Source organism: Carcharodon carcharias (genome assembly GCF_017639515.1).
Source record: "Carcharodon carcharias isolate sCarCar2 chromosome 36 unlocalized genomic scaffold, sCarCar2.pri SUPER_36_unloc_1, whole genome shotgun sequence".
In the NCBI taxonomy this organism is placed as follows: domain Eukaryota; kingdom Metazoa; phylum Chordata; class Chondrichthyes; order Lamniformes; family Lamnidae; genus Carcharodon; species Carcharodon carcharias.
The window spans coordinates 5,670,249-5,685,756 of NW_024470726.1; the positions used below are offsets into that span (position 1 = coordinate 5,670,249).

The window sequence follows — 15,508 nt, forward strand, 5'->3', positions numbered from 1 at the left end:
AGGTTTAAATTACAGGGACAGCTTTCCCTGTGCAATCGTCAGGACATACAAAGACTGGCTCATTTTTAATAAAATATGAAATAAGTTGCATTGAATATTGCGAATGATATTACACTGCATTAGTATAATTTAAGTGTGAACGTAACATTGAGCAAAGATTCGGGACTTCCTTTAGTTTTCCTCAATCTTTTATGCGAACTCTGTAACTCCAGTTATTGACAGGGTTATTATTTCCTTGCAAATGTCTGTATGTAAATAAAATAAATTATTCTTTGATTTTAACGACACAGTAGAGGCTTGTTTTGATCAATATTTAGATTTTACTTAAATGTCACCTGGGTGAAACTGCAATTTGTTTTGAGATGGCAAAATCAGTCCTGGGTTGAGATGTTGGTTTTTGTGGGTTTCTCTGTCTGAGCGGAGCTGTGTTAATGACTTACACAATGAGAACACAACAGGAGAGGAACAGGAAGGTGATGCAAAACACTTACACCTGAAAGCGGATTGCTTGAGATGTTAATAATTTGGGAATGTTAACACAATTTACTCCTCACATCAGAAGATCAGTGAAATGCATGACTAAAAATTGAAATTTTGTTTCCCTGAGAATTTATTTCAAAACTTTAAAAAGCTGGATGCCGTTGTTGTTAAGATGACTGGATAATTGGTTCTGACAATCTCTTGTCAATCCTGTTCTAGTGGTTAGAAATATTCTCAAATTATCATCGTTTATTCTGCTGTGAAATTAGATTTTGCACAGATATGTAAAGATAATTTAGAGAGCCTTTTTACAAGATGCAGATGGAAAATCTCGTTCACTATACACTGTTCATCCATCCAGAAACGTTATGCCTCCCTCAAACATCAGAACAACACCTGTTTCCTAAATAATTTCAGTGGCTTTCACCATCCACGCCAATACTCAACCCCCAACTGGCCAAACCATTCGCCCTACCCAGAGGACAGTTCCCAATGTTAATCAGTCTAATTGTCATAGACCTTCTGATATCAGTACTTAAATTGTCTTTTACTAGTTTGACCTCCAAATCCTACTGGAACAATGCAGCAGGAGGAGGCCATACATCCTCTCAATTGAGTTTGTTCTGCAATTAAATCAGGCTATTGATCGATACCTTAACTCTGTCTAGCCGCCTTCATTCCATAACTCCTGTCTATCCATCGGAGCACTGCCGTGCCCACACTTTCTCTGCAGTAGAGATGGTTTGGTACATTCTCTTCTGTTTCGTATATCCTGTTCCACATGCTTAAAAGAGATTTTGCTCCACTCTGTCCAAGATTCTCCAACAATGTATGGTGACTATATCTAAACGTTTTGTGAATGTATGGCTGCTGTATGGCCAAGGGCTGGAAAGTTTCCAGCTTGGTATGGGACACTTCAGCAATTAAATCGACCCAGATTCACTTTTCACCTCACAGTAGCTTTCTATGCAACTCTGCCCTCCTGGCCGTATAGGGTCCCTCCCAGAGAATGGCTATATTACAGATCCAGGGTAATTGGTGCAAGGAGCTTGGGTGTGAGTGAGGGAGTAATTCTGACACAAAGCGGCAGGCGGGGAGACGGGTATTGGGTGAAACAGTGACTAAAGTATTAACATCTGATTCCAGCTTTCTTCAATCTGGCATATTATTTTTGTGGAGACCAGAATAAATTAGTGTGTTGTGGCGGAATTAAACACAACGTTCGGAAATGGGGGCGTAAACGCTACGCCTACGCAAACGTCACAAGCATAAATATTGTTGGATTCAGCACTATTGCCTTTTGCCTACAGTTTGAGCCACTCTGGGCCGCGTCCCGCCTTTCACAGGCTTTTCACATGAGCTGTAACGTGTTGCCCTTTGCAGGCAGAGCTGTGCGTGGACTCCGAACCTGTAAACAGGAAACCCTCAGCCAACAGTTACAGGGGCTGATTTTTCCAGTACGCTAATGTTGAACGGTGCACCTAATCTCTGCAAAATGTGCATTTTCTCCATGTCTTCCGGGCCCCGAGACCGAGCACAGGGACACCAGAGAGAGGAGACTGTGTAAATTGCAGAGCAACGTCTTCGGGAGTGCCGAACGTGAGATTGTTAATGTCCTGCGCGTTGCTGCATCTATTTCCAGGTTTGTGTCTTCTTCACTCTTCATTCAGAATGTCTCATTGCAATTTTGAGGCCACTGAGATAGTCAGTCAGGTGTAAATTTATTCCAAACCTACATCCTATAATATTAGCTTCATGTTGAAGAAAAATGTGATCCCACCTGATCATAATCGATCACATGTCACCATTCTCCAAACGATCGGATTACCTGGTGAACAGAGATCCCCTGTCTGCCCCTTGGTCGTGAAAGGCGCTCCATTTCCCCAGCGAGCAAAAGATCCGGGGAGACGCCGGGGGTGGGGGGGGGGTGGGGGGGGTGTGTGTGTGGGAGTGGGTTTGGGGTTGGGGTACGCGGGGGGATGGGTGGTGTAGGACGGGCGACTTTGGGTGGACGCGGGGTGGGTGGGTGGGGGGAGGGTCGGTTGATGATCCGGGGGCTGATTGTTTTCCTCGGCCTCCCCGGGACAGATTTTATCCCTCAAACAACGTCAGAAAAAACAATCTTGGTGAATATCACATTGCTGTGTGTGGAATCTTGCTGTGCGCAAATTCTCCGAATTCCCTGCTTTACAACAGCGGCTGCACTTCAAAAAAACCTTCACTGGCTGCAAACCCGTTTCTCTTTCACCTTGGCGCCTGCAATTGTTGCAAATACAACCTTCAGCGCTTGAGTCCACCGGATCTATGAATGAGGGGCTGGTCTGTTTTATAGTTTACTGCTGCAGCCAATTCTGCAGGGGAAACATATTCTCTTTCGCTGCCACAACAGAACCTCTAGTGTTGATTTTTGTCCCTTTCAGTTATTGTATCTCAGGCAGTTTTATCTCAGACTCCGGCGGCCCATAGTCTCTCGCTTGGAAGTACCTGCACGGTGCATTGTCACACCGGCTGGTTGGCAGGGGGAGCAGTCCAGTGGTATCAATATCAGCACCAGGAGAATGGACAACTTGCTTACGCCGCGACAACATACAACTCTCCAACCAGGAGATTTTCGGGAGAGGTTAACCAGACATACACTCTCTATTCTCTGGTCATTATGGACATGCAATGATTCGGGTGTGTATTACTGTTCAGCTAATGAGCTCAGCGGAATGCCCTTGATGTTTGGAAGTTCCAAGTTGCTCATTACAAGTAAACATTACGATTATTTTAGACTTTGCACCATAACTAATCAGCAGCTTATACCCAATAGCGATTGAATCCTATCTCTCCATCCCGCCAGGATCTCCAATAATCTACCTCTTAATTCCGCCACCAGCTGAAATTGCCTCAATGGAAAGGGTCCCTTTGGTATTTTTGGTGAAGGGTGTGGACACCGATTCGTTTGCTGTCCGCTGGAATGTTTGCGGAAGCGATACTGAGGGGCAGAGCGATTTTGGGACCATCGGGACGGACGGAACTTGTGCCGTCAGGAGCCATATAATTCTCCGGGCGGGAATTGGGGCAGTGGCTCTCGCTTTACTTCAGCCACTAAAATCAACTCCAGTGAAACTCTTCTCAGTGAAAGTTCCTTGTCTGAGAGAGGTAGCTATTAATAGTTTCCTGCTTTAGTTTATATGCCGCTTATTTTTGGCAATATCTCTTTGAACGTTAAATATTCCCCCTTCCCATGTGCCAATGACCCCTCTCTCAGACATCTCATTTTCCCAGTGTAAAGCTTTATGAAATATTCATCTATCTGTCTCATTGGGATTAATGTGTATGGCGGGATAAAGGACATTCTAGAATGTCAATGATAAAATAACACCCTAGTTTTCCGTTTACTACTTTTCCGCCGATCCCTTTCTGTTTTTATCGATATTCCGCATAGTTTCCAGGACAGAGACAGGCCATACGGCTCCTCTGCTCCGTGCTATTTATGCTCCGCACAAGCCCTCTCCATTCCCACTTTAAATCACGGAATCAACATATCCTTCTTTTGCTTCCGCCCTCATGTGTTTATCCAGCTTTGCCCTAAATGCATCTCTGCTATCCACCTTAACCACTCCTTGTAGTAACGAGTTCCACATTCTCCCTATTCTTTGGGTATATAAATTTCTCCTCAATCCCTGATTGGAGATATTAGGGTCTGTTATTTATTGATGGCCCAGAGACCGGTTCTCTACCCTATACAGGTCGAAAAAATGTTTCTACTTCTATCCTCACAAATCACTTCAAAAGCCTAAAGATCTCCATCAGGTCAACCTTTAGTCTTCTCTTTTGTAGAGAAAAGTACCCCAGTCTTTTCAAGCTTTCTGATAATTATAACCTCTCAGCGTTGATGTCATCCAGGTAAAGGATTTTTGTTACCCCCTTTCCAATGCTCTATATTATTTTTATACTCTGGAGATGAAAGTTGTTCACATGACTACAAGTGTTGTCCAACTAATCTAATGATAAATTCAACAAAGGCTTTTCTATTTTTCATTTCAATTTATTTAGGCATTACTCCCAGTGCTGGGTGTGTTGCTTTTTGTGGCCTTATTAAACTCTGTTTCTAATGCCATGTGTGTGTGTGTGTCTGTAACCCATTTCACGCTGCTCCTATATCCGATTTAGACTCATTTCCAGTGAGTGTATAACCCTAGCGCTAACACTAATCCTAACCCTAATCCTAACCCTGACGTGAAACCTGATCCGAACACGAACCAAAATCCCAGCCCTAATCCTCACCCTTATGCTAGCCCTAACCCTTACCCAAACCTAAGCAGAACCCTAACCCTAATCCTCATCATTCCTAGCAAAAACCTTCTAATCCTAATGTTGAATCAAAAGCAGAGCATAGAAGTCAGTTTGGGAACTATAAGCAACTCAGTCTAACATGACTGGCGGGCAAACTTTTACCATCCATTATTCTAAATGAAATAGGTGAGCCTTTCTCAGTAGATGGGGTAGCTAAGGTCAGCCCGCACCGGTTTGTGCAAGTGTGGTTATGTTTAAAGAGTTGAATAGAGCTTTTATGCTGAAGAAATGTCTGAATGGATATTTAAAGAGAATACGTTGGATATTACGTGAATGGATTTCCACAAGGACTTCATGTGCTTCACAAGATGGCTATTGGGAAATAATAAAGCGCGCAGCTTGTAGGAGATGTGGGAAGATGGATAGAAAGTTAGATGAATGCAGGGGATGGAAGAGTTTGATTGGGTTTGGAAGTGCTGAATTGCAATGTGGACTTTGAAGGGTCAGCAGAAACTTGGAGGCCCCATTGCTTCATCCTGTGTCCCACACCACTCTGGTCATTCTTGTGTAGTGCTATCATATTATTGTCCTTACATATATTTATGTAAGTATGCATTTATCTGTGTACGTGAGTATGTATGTGTGTATCTATCTATCTACCTACCTGCCTCTCTGTCTACCTGTCCGTCTGTCTTTCTATCTATCCAATTATCCTTCTAACGATCCATCCATCTATCTCTCTCTATAATTATCCCTCTAACTCTATTTATCTCTCCATATCCATCCATCTGATTTCAGCTTTTTAAATTCGCTTTGCTTTTCTAATGTGTTCAGCTTTTTTTTTCATGACCTGGAGATGATGATATTAACAAAACTGACATTATTTGCCCATCTCTAGCTCCCGTGTGCTACAGTCTACTTGAACGTTCTGTCAGAGTCAAAAGGTTTCAGTTACGGGATGTATTCTCAAATACAGTGCTTTTTTATTTGCTCTCCAGATTCACCGCTACCTGCCCCCTGCAGTTTCTCGCATTCCAGGAGTTTGTTGGCGGCGGTATTCCTTCTGGCGTTTGTCTTGCTCGCTGGGAGAAGGATCTGCAAGAACCAGCAGACAGGTAGAGATTGTAGGGAGATGTTGTAACTCAGGAGCGCTCTTAATCTATCTACTTGTCGCAGAGCTGTGTACACTTTCAGCCGGTTCAGTGTGAAATGTGGACAGTTACACTCATTTTAAAATCATCTTCCTAACAGGCAACATGAACATTGATAAGGAACTGAAATATTCCAGAGCACGTACGGAAGAAAAGGCGGTAACTATGAATAGAAATCGTTCTTTGCGAGTGTAAATAGGGATGACGGATTTTAAATTCAAGTTTGAAGGTTTCTGGTTACAGTCATATGTGTGTATGAGACTTTGCATGGCACATGCTTTAAGATAACAGAGTTTACCTTTTCAATAGCGCGTTGACAATACATGTAAACAAAATTAAATGAGGGGTCAGCTGAAAATGCTGAAACACAGTGTGATAGATTTTCGTTGGATTAAGTGTTATGGTAGCAACGAGGGTAAATAGGATTGAGATGCGGATCTAAGATGATTTAACTGTCTAGCGGGAAAGGCTCGAAGGGCTGAATGTCCGCTCTCTGCCCCCTGATGATGCTGTTTCTCATGATCACGGTTTGTGCTTTCTGTTGCAGACTCCTTATGCTCCGCTGGCGGTTAATGCTGACCCCACACTCTGATAACAATGGAAATTGACAGCTCATATGCTGCGTCCGGATATGACGTGCTCTGGAAAGTTTCCTGTTTTTTCGTCCTCAGTGGCGGAAAGCCTGGATGTGTGAACCTTCCTAATGGATTGTCATCCCAAATTCTGAACGCAGATTTATCAGTAATAATGAGGCAATGTATCGCCTACTGGAATGACTGCATGCCTAATAGAACCGGCTCCATTTCAAGAGAATGTTGACATTAGGACATTTTACCTTTCTGCTCAGTTTTTACATGTGTTACTTTGTGGTGTTAGAGTTTTTTTAAAGTTAATTGCGGATCTTTGTTTCAGCATGAACATGAAAGAGAGCATCAATGTCCAATTTACCAACCCATTAAAGCAGGTTTTGAAATCCAAGCACTGCGTTTGTCTTTTGAAGTTGTTTGGTCGCTCAGTCCAAATGCGCTCATTGAATCTGCAATTCAGGATATCTTTATATAAGAGATGTGTGCAGTTTAAAATTTGGGAACAATTCTAGTAGAATGATTACCGGAATGAGAGTTCATGATTTCAGTTAGGATTGAACAGGCTGGCATTCTTTTCTCGAGAAAAGGGTAGACTGAGGGGGTGACCCGATAAAGGTCTTCAAAATTATGTAATGATTGGATACTTGAGGGGGTGACCAGAACGATAGGCCATCAGTTTAAGATATTCACTAATGCATCCAGTGGGGAATTCATGACACTCTTGTTAACCCAGGGTGTGGGTGTAATGCGGAACTCGATCCCAGGGGGCTAAGTTGAGGTGACAATCAGACGTGCTTTTCAGTGGAACTTCAATAATCACATGAGAGAAACATGAATGGAATGATGTGTTGATGGCGCGGGATGCAGAGGAGGTGGGAGGAGGCTCGTGAGGTCCTGAAACATCATCACGGAGGGAATGAAAGCCTAGACTGAGCAACCTTTTCTTGTAGTTTAACCTTCTTAAGCCGAGTCCTGGTACACATATATCTGGTGTAAGTAACACTACAATACAACCTAAATTCACATTAACAAGGTCAGCACAGTCAGGAGCTCAGTTAAATCCTCAACAAGTTTATTGGAAAGTTTCTGGGAGATGGATCTTGAAAGTGACTTTAGCAGGAGCTGTTTTTGTTGCTCATCCGTCTCATTCGGCTTTACATTTTGATTCCAGAGTAAAGACAATGAGAATATTTAGACTGATATGACCCTGATTGACAATGAAGTTTGCCCGGCTGTGGGGTAATCCTCTATCTCTCTGAAAGAAAACATCGTTACAAAATTTTGCAAACCTGGGATCAGGAAAATAGGGAAATAAAAACAGGCAAATGGAAAAAAAAACAATCAATCTAGGTTGCACCCTACCAAACTGTTAGTTCAGTGGTACGATGATAATAGGTTGCTATGACAATAAATCCCTATTAATTTGTCTACAACATTCCAGGCATGAGGATTGAATACCCCAGTGGTGATTGGCTTGGGGAAACATAGCTGCAAAATCACCTCTTCTTCCAAAATACACTTCGCTAAACCAAAGGCTCTGCCATACGTATTTAATACTAATCTCAAAGAAGAACACACTGTGTAAAAGTAAAATGGAGCCATCACAAGGTTCCTGCATGAGGGCCCGTCCCCATCTCCTGCTGTGATCTAATTATGTAAATGATTAAACACATCACACCTCGCTCAGAGAACACCAGCACCAAAGCATCTCAATCCAGTGCTATATTGTCAGTTCAACATAATTTGCAGTTTCATCCATCTGACTTTGAATTATAAGCTAATTATTGATCGATGCAAACCTCTGATGAATCGTTATAATGGAAAAATAATTTATTTTATTTACTTCCATACGACGTTTGCAACGCAATAGAAATCCTGTCATTAACTGGAATTTCAGGTTCAGCAGAAAAGGTCCAGAGAAACTGAAAAATGTCCCTCAGGTTTGTTCAGTGTTTCTTTCACATTTGAATTACACGAAGACAGTGGAATACCCTCAACAATCCTGAAAACAACTTATTTCATATTTCACAAAAGGAGACAGTGTTTTGTAAATTCTGGCGGGAGTAATTTACTTGAATTATGGGGGTCTCCATGGCTCCGTTTTGTGTCCACGAGGCTGTGGGTTATTTGGCAAATCCTGTTTCCTCCATAATTCATCAGAGAGAAAATGTGCCGATTCTTATCTGCATCCCGTCTTCATTGTGATTTATTTTTCAATGCAGCAAACTCCAGGAAGTGTTTAGGGAGGGCCGCCCTGAGACTGGGATATGTATTCACATTCAAAAGTAGTTATAGGTGAATTCAGGTTATCTGTGTAATAGTGCTTGATCGAATCATAGAATGATACAGCACAGAAGGAAGCCATTCGGGCCATGGTGCCTGTGCCAACTCTTTGAAAATGTAACCCAATTCGTCCAAGTGAACTCATCTCCTTCCCCATATCTTTGCATTTTTTCTGCCACAAATATGCTGCCTTTTGAAATGTATTATTATTATCTCTGCTTTCATTGTTCCCTATCTTAGTTTTATAATGTTTTGCTAAATGTGCCGTTGCAAGAATTGCCTGAATGAATGTATTGGAATAGAGAAGCAGAATTCGGAAAGCAACTTAGTACAGAAATCACCAAAGTATAATCAGAAAATTGGGGTGATGAATCTCAATTTTATTGGATTGCATTGATGTTAACTCGCCAATCAGATTACCATGTTTTGCTCTATGATATCTATATGGTTGGGGAGATCCCACAGAATTAATCGTATCCAGATAGAATAACACACATACACACAATTAAAAGGCTTGGGTTAATATCACGCTTTTCAAGGTTTCAGCAACCCCATTTGTTTTGTCAGACACTTCTTGTAGTGCACTCACTGTTTGTAATGTTGGTAACGGGGCAGCTATATTGTGCAGAGTAAGATCCCAGGGAAAAAAGCAATGAGATTATGACCTAGAAAATGTGTTTTTAGATGTTGGTCGAGAGATTTTAATATCGCTCAGGGCACAGGAGAGAACCAAATCCCCACCCCACCTCTTCACGGAATAGCGACAGTGCATCTTTCACACCGCCCGATGGGCAGAAAGGGCCAAGGTTTAACGCTGAATCTGAAAGCGGCACCTTAGTCAGTGCAGCGCTCCCTAGGGTCTGCAGTGATGAGCCAGTCTACACTTATTGCTCAAATCTCTGGCATGATGACTCGAACCCTCCACTTCTGACTCTGTGGGGAGTTGAGGTGGGTGAGGGAGGTGGGTTGTGACAGAGGTGAACATCGACCCACTGAGGTACGGACAATCACATTCAAACACACACGCACATAAACACACACACATAAACCTCCACGCACCCATAGAAACACAAACACACACACAAACACACACACACACATACACTCAGACACACGTACACACACCCATAGAAACACAAACACACACAAAGCCACACAGACACACAAACACACACGCACAGACACAAACATACACATACACACACACGCACCCAAAGACACAAAAACACAGACAGACAAAAGCACAAACGCACAGACACAAACACACACATACACACACACAAACAGGCACACACATACAGATACACAAAAACGCGCACATACAAACACAAACACACACATACACACAGAAACACGCAGACACAAAGGCATAGTCTGCCCAAAATGATTTCATATTTGTCACTCACAAATGAACATATTTTGACATTACTCTAAAATAACATTCTGTTGGGATTGGCCTTATCTGCAATTCCATTGGCTAATATATGAAAGCAAAATGGTTGGGTGGGCGTGAGAGGAAGGGGAGAGGCAGGGGAGGGCAGAATGTCCTCATTGTAGAGATAAACTAAATTAAAGGAGAACGTTGGAAGTGAAAAAGCAGGAAATTCGCAGTAAAGTCTGACAGGTAAATTCTAGCGTGGACATTAGCTTATCGTTTATATTATCAGATCAGGAGAAGGATGACGACTTTGCCTGACTCCAATTAAATGGACGAGTGGGATTTGACATAAAATCAGATGCTGCAGACTTCACAAGCTCTCTGTTAACTACGTGAAACATTCTGTAATGGGACGGCATGAAATGTACCCCAAAAATAAAGTCTCATGTAAAGTAATATATGTTTCAACAACCTCACCTGAATTGCACCTTGATATTCTAGATACATTCTCCTCAATACCTAGACTTGAACATATAGAGTGAATTGTGTGTGGATTGTATTGAAAACTACATTAAAAGCCTGAGTGAGCTGTTGCAGTGTTGCCTGTGTGTGGGTAACAGACGTTCTATTCGCTGTGAGCCGCAGGTGAAGTGAAGGCATCATTTGTGAATACTATTGGGAACCTGCAAATTTTATTCTAAACCGGGATTGAAGATAAACAGTGACCAGATGCCACATCGATAAGGGCGCTGTAAATGAGGTTAATTGTAAACCAGCCTCTTCTCTGTTCGGTTGAATCTATCTTTGGAGCAAGCCGCCTTCTCTCTGGAGTTTAACATTGATACCCAGCGTTTCACCTCTGAAGGCGTTTCGGTACGTGAAGCTTGCATAACATAAGGTAAAATAACAGGAAACCCACTAAGAGCTTCTGGCTCGGACAACTTTCCATCTCAAATGTAAAGTGGTCAGAATCTGGGTCAACGATTTCCGCCCTCGATGTGCTTTTCGCACTCTCGGAATGGGCTGTGATCGAGGCGTCTTTCTGAAGCTCGCTGTCACAGCCTCTTTGCTGCCCGGCCCCGCTCTCTGCTGCAAGGCTCACTGACTCACTTCTTTGTTTTTCAAGGTCAAGCATTTCTGCAAAATAGTTCAGGCACTCAGTGAGGAACAACACTGTCTGCTCATTTCAGAAGCCATTCTGAAAGTATTTCATTCTATCACGTTAGTCACATTAAGATGAATGTACCTCTCTCTTCTGACCCAGCTTCCGTCGCTCAGAATTCTCCTGAAGATTCCTTGACATGGTTTCCTGTGGAGCCTTGCGGAGAACTTGCAGCACGGATTTGCTGCTTTAACTTAGCAATTGGCTCAAGTTTCCCATGAGGGAGTCCAATAAAAGAATGGTTTCAGCCAGCAGAAGTTTCTAAATGTTTTGTCTCGATTTTGATGCAGCAATTTGACCCTTTGCGATGAGCATCGCGATAATCCGGGTTCTCATCTTCATCTTAATTGGGAAACGGGTTCATTAATCCGGCTGCTGGGGTCGATATTAAAATTTAACAAGGCCATTTTAATGAGTGTTTGTTTACTGCGCATCACTTAAAAAAATCAGTGCAGCTCCTTGTTTCAGGAATCGGAGTGAAAAGCTCCCACGAAGCAAGGGCGCAATGGAACCATTTTGTAAATTTTTTAACAGTCTCCCTGTATTTAACACGGTGTCAAAACCAGTTCAACCTAACACCCAGTCGTTTGGTGTAGATTTTTAAAACATTTTCCTCTTTCTTTTAAGATTGATGTGAGGCCAGTCAACAATTCCCATCTGAACATTTATTTCAATTGTCCAAATATTAAACTATCCTCAGAAATAGGAGCAGGAATAGAATATTTGTGCCCCCGAGCCTGTGTCATCATTCAATAAGAACGTGGCTGAACTGATTGTGGCCTTGACTTCACTTTCCTATCTGCTTCCCATAATCTTTAGCTACCTTGCTAATCAAAAATCTGTCTACCTCAGACTTCAGCATGTTCCCTGACCCAGCATCAACTGTTCTCTGGGCAGGACAATTCAGAAATCAATCTGAGAGAAGAAACATCACATCGTCTCAGTCGTAATTGGCAAACCCTCATTCTGAAGATGTGAACACTAGTTCCAGATTCCCCACGACGGCAAATAGCCTCCCAACATCTCCCCTGTCAAAGCTCCCTCAGAATCTTATAAGTTTCAGTAAGGTTATGTCTCATTATTAGATTTAAAACCAGCAATGCTTGTTTGATATTTTTCTCTGCATTTCGCTTCAGATTGGAAGGGATATGTCTCTCTGCTAACAGAGGACATTAGGAGTTTGTAATCATCATCTTAATTCGAATCCAGTCCCCATTATCGATCTAACTGGAAACCGTACTGAAAACTAATAATAGAAGGCTCAGTTAAGTATTAAGGAGCAGTTCCTTCGACAGACACTGATCTACAGTGTTATCTCTGCCGCTTCTATTTGTTTGAGGAAACCACATTTTGCAGTGTTTAGGTATGCAGTTATATCTCTGTATATGTCCGTGTTCATGTTAAGATATCATCGATGGCCATATACGTGACGGATAATAATAATAATAATAATAATATTAATAATAAAAATAATGAGAACAATAAAAATGACAAATCCACAGTAGGTGCTAAATCTTTTCTATATTGGGAAATACATCTGAGGGGTCACTCGTTGGTGACAGGTGGATGTTACATTATTAACATAAAAGTGGAAAACCGTCTAGTCGAAGTGCTAGATTAAATTTCCACACCTATGACAATGAGGGTCAAAACTCACGAGCACGGCACAAGATCGAGGTAAATGTTGGAATTACCACTGGACAATGCTTCTTATTGAATTCCATGGTGGAAATGTTCTTCAACGCGTCATCCCCAGCTTCATCCAGTGACTGTTCTTCACCGTTAGGACGTCGGATCTGCAGTAAACGCCAGGCGAGCATAAAGAGTCTATGAGGGAAAATAGAAACTGTTATCATCATATAAACATCAGGAGCAGCGTTATGTCATTCGGCCTTGGACATTGATACCCCATTCAATTACATCATGGTTGGTCTCTATCTCCAAATACTTCGCAATGCTTTAGGATTGAAAGTAAATATCAAATTCTAGCTGGGATCCCCACCTCCCCTATTTGTGTTCTGATGCTCTCCGAGGTCACTTCTGAACGGTTGCTCCAAATGTGAAGGTTCTTTTCACTAGCATTCACGCCTGCAACAGATTCTCTCGTCTTATCCAATCATTTATGTATTCGTTCATGGGATGTGGGCGTCGCTGGCTAGGAGAGCACTGAGTGCCCATCCCTAATTGCAGTTAAGGGTCAACCACATTGCTGTGGGTCTTGAGTCACGTGTCAGCCAGACCAGGTGAGGGCGGCAGATTTCCTCCCCTTTGGGGCATTAGTGCACCATATGGATTTTTACGACAATATAATAAGAGCAAAATACTGCGGATGCTGGAAATCTGAAACAAAAACAGAAAATGCTTGAAAAACTCAACAGATCTAGAAGCATCTGTGGAGAGAAAAAAATCGGAATTAACATTTCGAGTCCATATGGACTTCCTTCAGAGGGTTTTATGACAATCAGCCATGGTTTCGAGATTTTTGAATTCCAAATTATGATTGAATTCAAATTGAAGCATTTGCTGCGCTGGAATTGGAACCTGGGTACCCGGTAATTACACTGGAATAGTAGCCCAGTGACAATAGCACTCTGCCACCACATCACCCATAGATAATTTAAGTAGCTTAATCATTACAATTGGAACATGATTTGTTCTTCAGTATAAGCAACAAATATGTGCTACCTGTTCTCATAATTCAACCATTTTAACCCTGCTATCGTTCGATTGAAAAATCAGTAAATATCATTGCAGATATTAAATCTCCAGATATATATTTACAGCTGTTTCTAGTTCTAGCAAAATGGTAAATGGTGCCATTTTGACTATGAGAAGCTTAGTGGACTTTCGGGACCATAACTATCCCGCATAAAGGTTGTTGTATAAAATCAGCGTCAGGAAACTGCAAAAAAAAAGTCTCCATGTATTTACCTCTTGGTTCCGTTCACGTGACCCAGAATCCGTGAATGTCTTATCCGAGGTCCCGTTGCCTATTATATAAAAAAAGGGCATAAATGTCTGCAAATGTTACCCTGATAGGGTTAATTAACGTGTCAAAAAGAGGCAAAGGTTGCATCGACTCACATTCAGGTGCGTAGAGCCCCCAAAATGTACATCCCTTCCTACCTGAATGTCGCTTTGTGTAGCTCCATCCGGCGACGACAGTCAAGGTCAATAGAAGGAGAAAGATCACCAACGAAATTCTGTAAAACAACAGGAGACAAGTAGATATTGGCGGCTCTGAGCAAGGGGCGGGGTAGGGGTAGACGGGGTGAGGGGGTGGGGTGGGGGGAGAAACAATATTGAAGAATCCCTTACACGTGCCACCTGTCACTTGCCAAAATTTCAAGGATACACACCAACGCCCACTCAAAATAGGGATGGGGACTCAAAGTTAGTTTTACCAGTATAATCAACAACCCGAGTGAAATAAAAATATGAAAATAAAAAGGGATAGACAGATTGGTGGCGAGAGAGAGCGAGACTGGAAGAGACAAGGACTAAGAGGTACATTCAAGAAAACACAATAAGATTAGAGAACAACGTGACCATGGCGAGATTATGCATGACATCTTGTAGATGGTAGATATTACTGCCACTGGGCCCATGCAGAGGGTGAGCATTTATAAGGTGCCAATCAAGTGGCTTACTTTGTCTCTGATAGCGTTGTTGTTGTCTTTTGGTTTAGTGTCTATTGTAGAACATTCTTCTTCGCCAAAGGAATCAAAATTCGGCTCCACTACTTGGATCTACTCCCCATACTCTTGTATCAATCTGAATTTAATGCAAAGTCCGCTTTGTCTCCTGGAATGTCGAACTTTCAGCTCTTCTGCCAATTATGAACCTCAATTGGAGTTTCAGGCGAAACTGTGTGTTTTTTGCTTTTGTTCAGGGTGGTTAGAATGAGAAACAAAAATAGAAAATACTGGAAAAACTCAGCGGGCCTGACAGCATCTGTGGAGAGAGAAACGGAGTTAACGTTTCGAGTCTGCGTGACCCTTCTCCAGGCCTTTTTTTTTCCTGTTTTTGCTTCAGATTTCCAGCATCCGCCCTATTTTGTTTCTTTTATCGTAAGAATGTGGAAATGTCTACAACGGAAAGTCTCATTGCAGAGAAACTCCTAAACACACGGCGGAAAAAGGTATATGAAGGTGAGAGCACATGTTAATGGTATTGTAATGGATGC

The 15,508-nt window shown here is 42.2% G+C and overlaps 1 long non-coding RNA gene across 1 annotated transcript; it reads left to right on the forward strand.

Annotated features, from left to right (window-relative positions):
• Window positions 1-5,833: 5,833 nt before the first annotated feature.
• On the forward strand, window positions 5,834-6,522 carry LOC121274335. The gene is made up of 3 exons (XR_005942247.1): window positions 5,834-5,876; window positions 6,013-6,071; window positions 6,460-6,522. It is a non-coding gene; the product is annotated as an uncharacterized LOC121274335 (long non-coding RNA).
• Window positions 6,523-15,508: the final 8,986 nt, after the last annotated feature.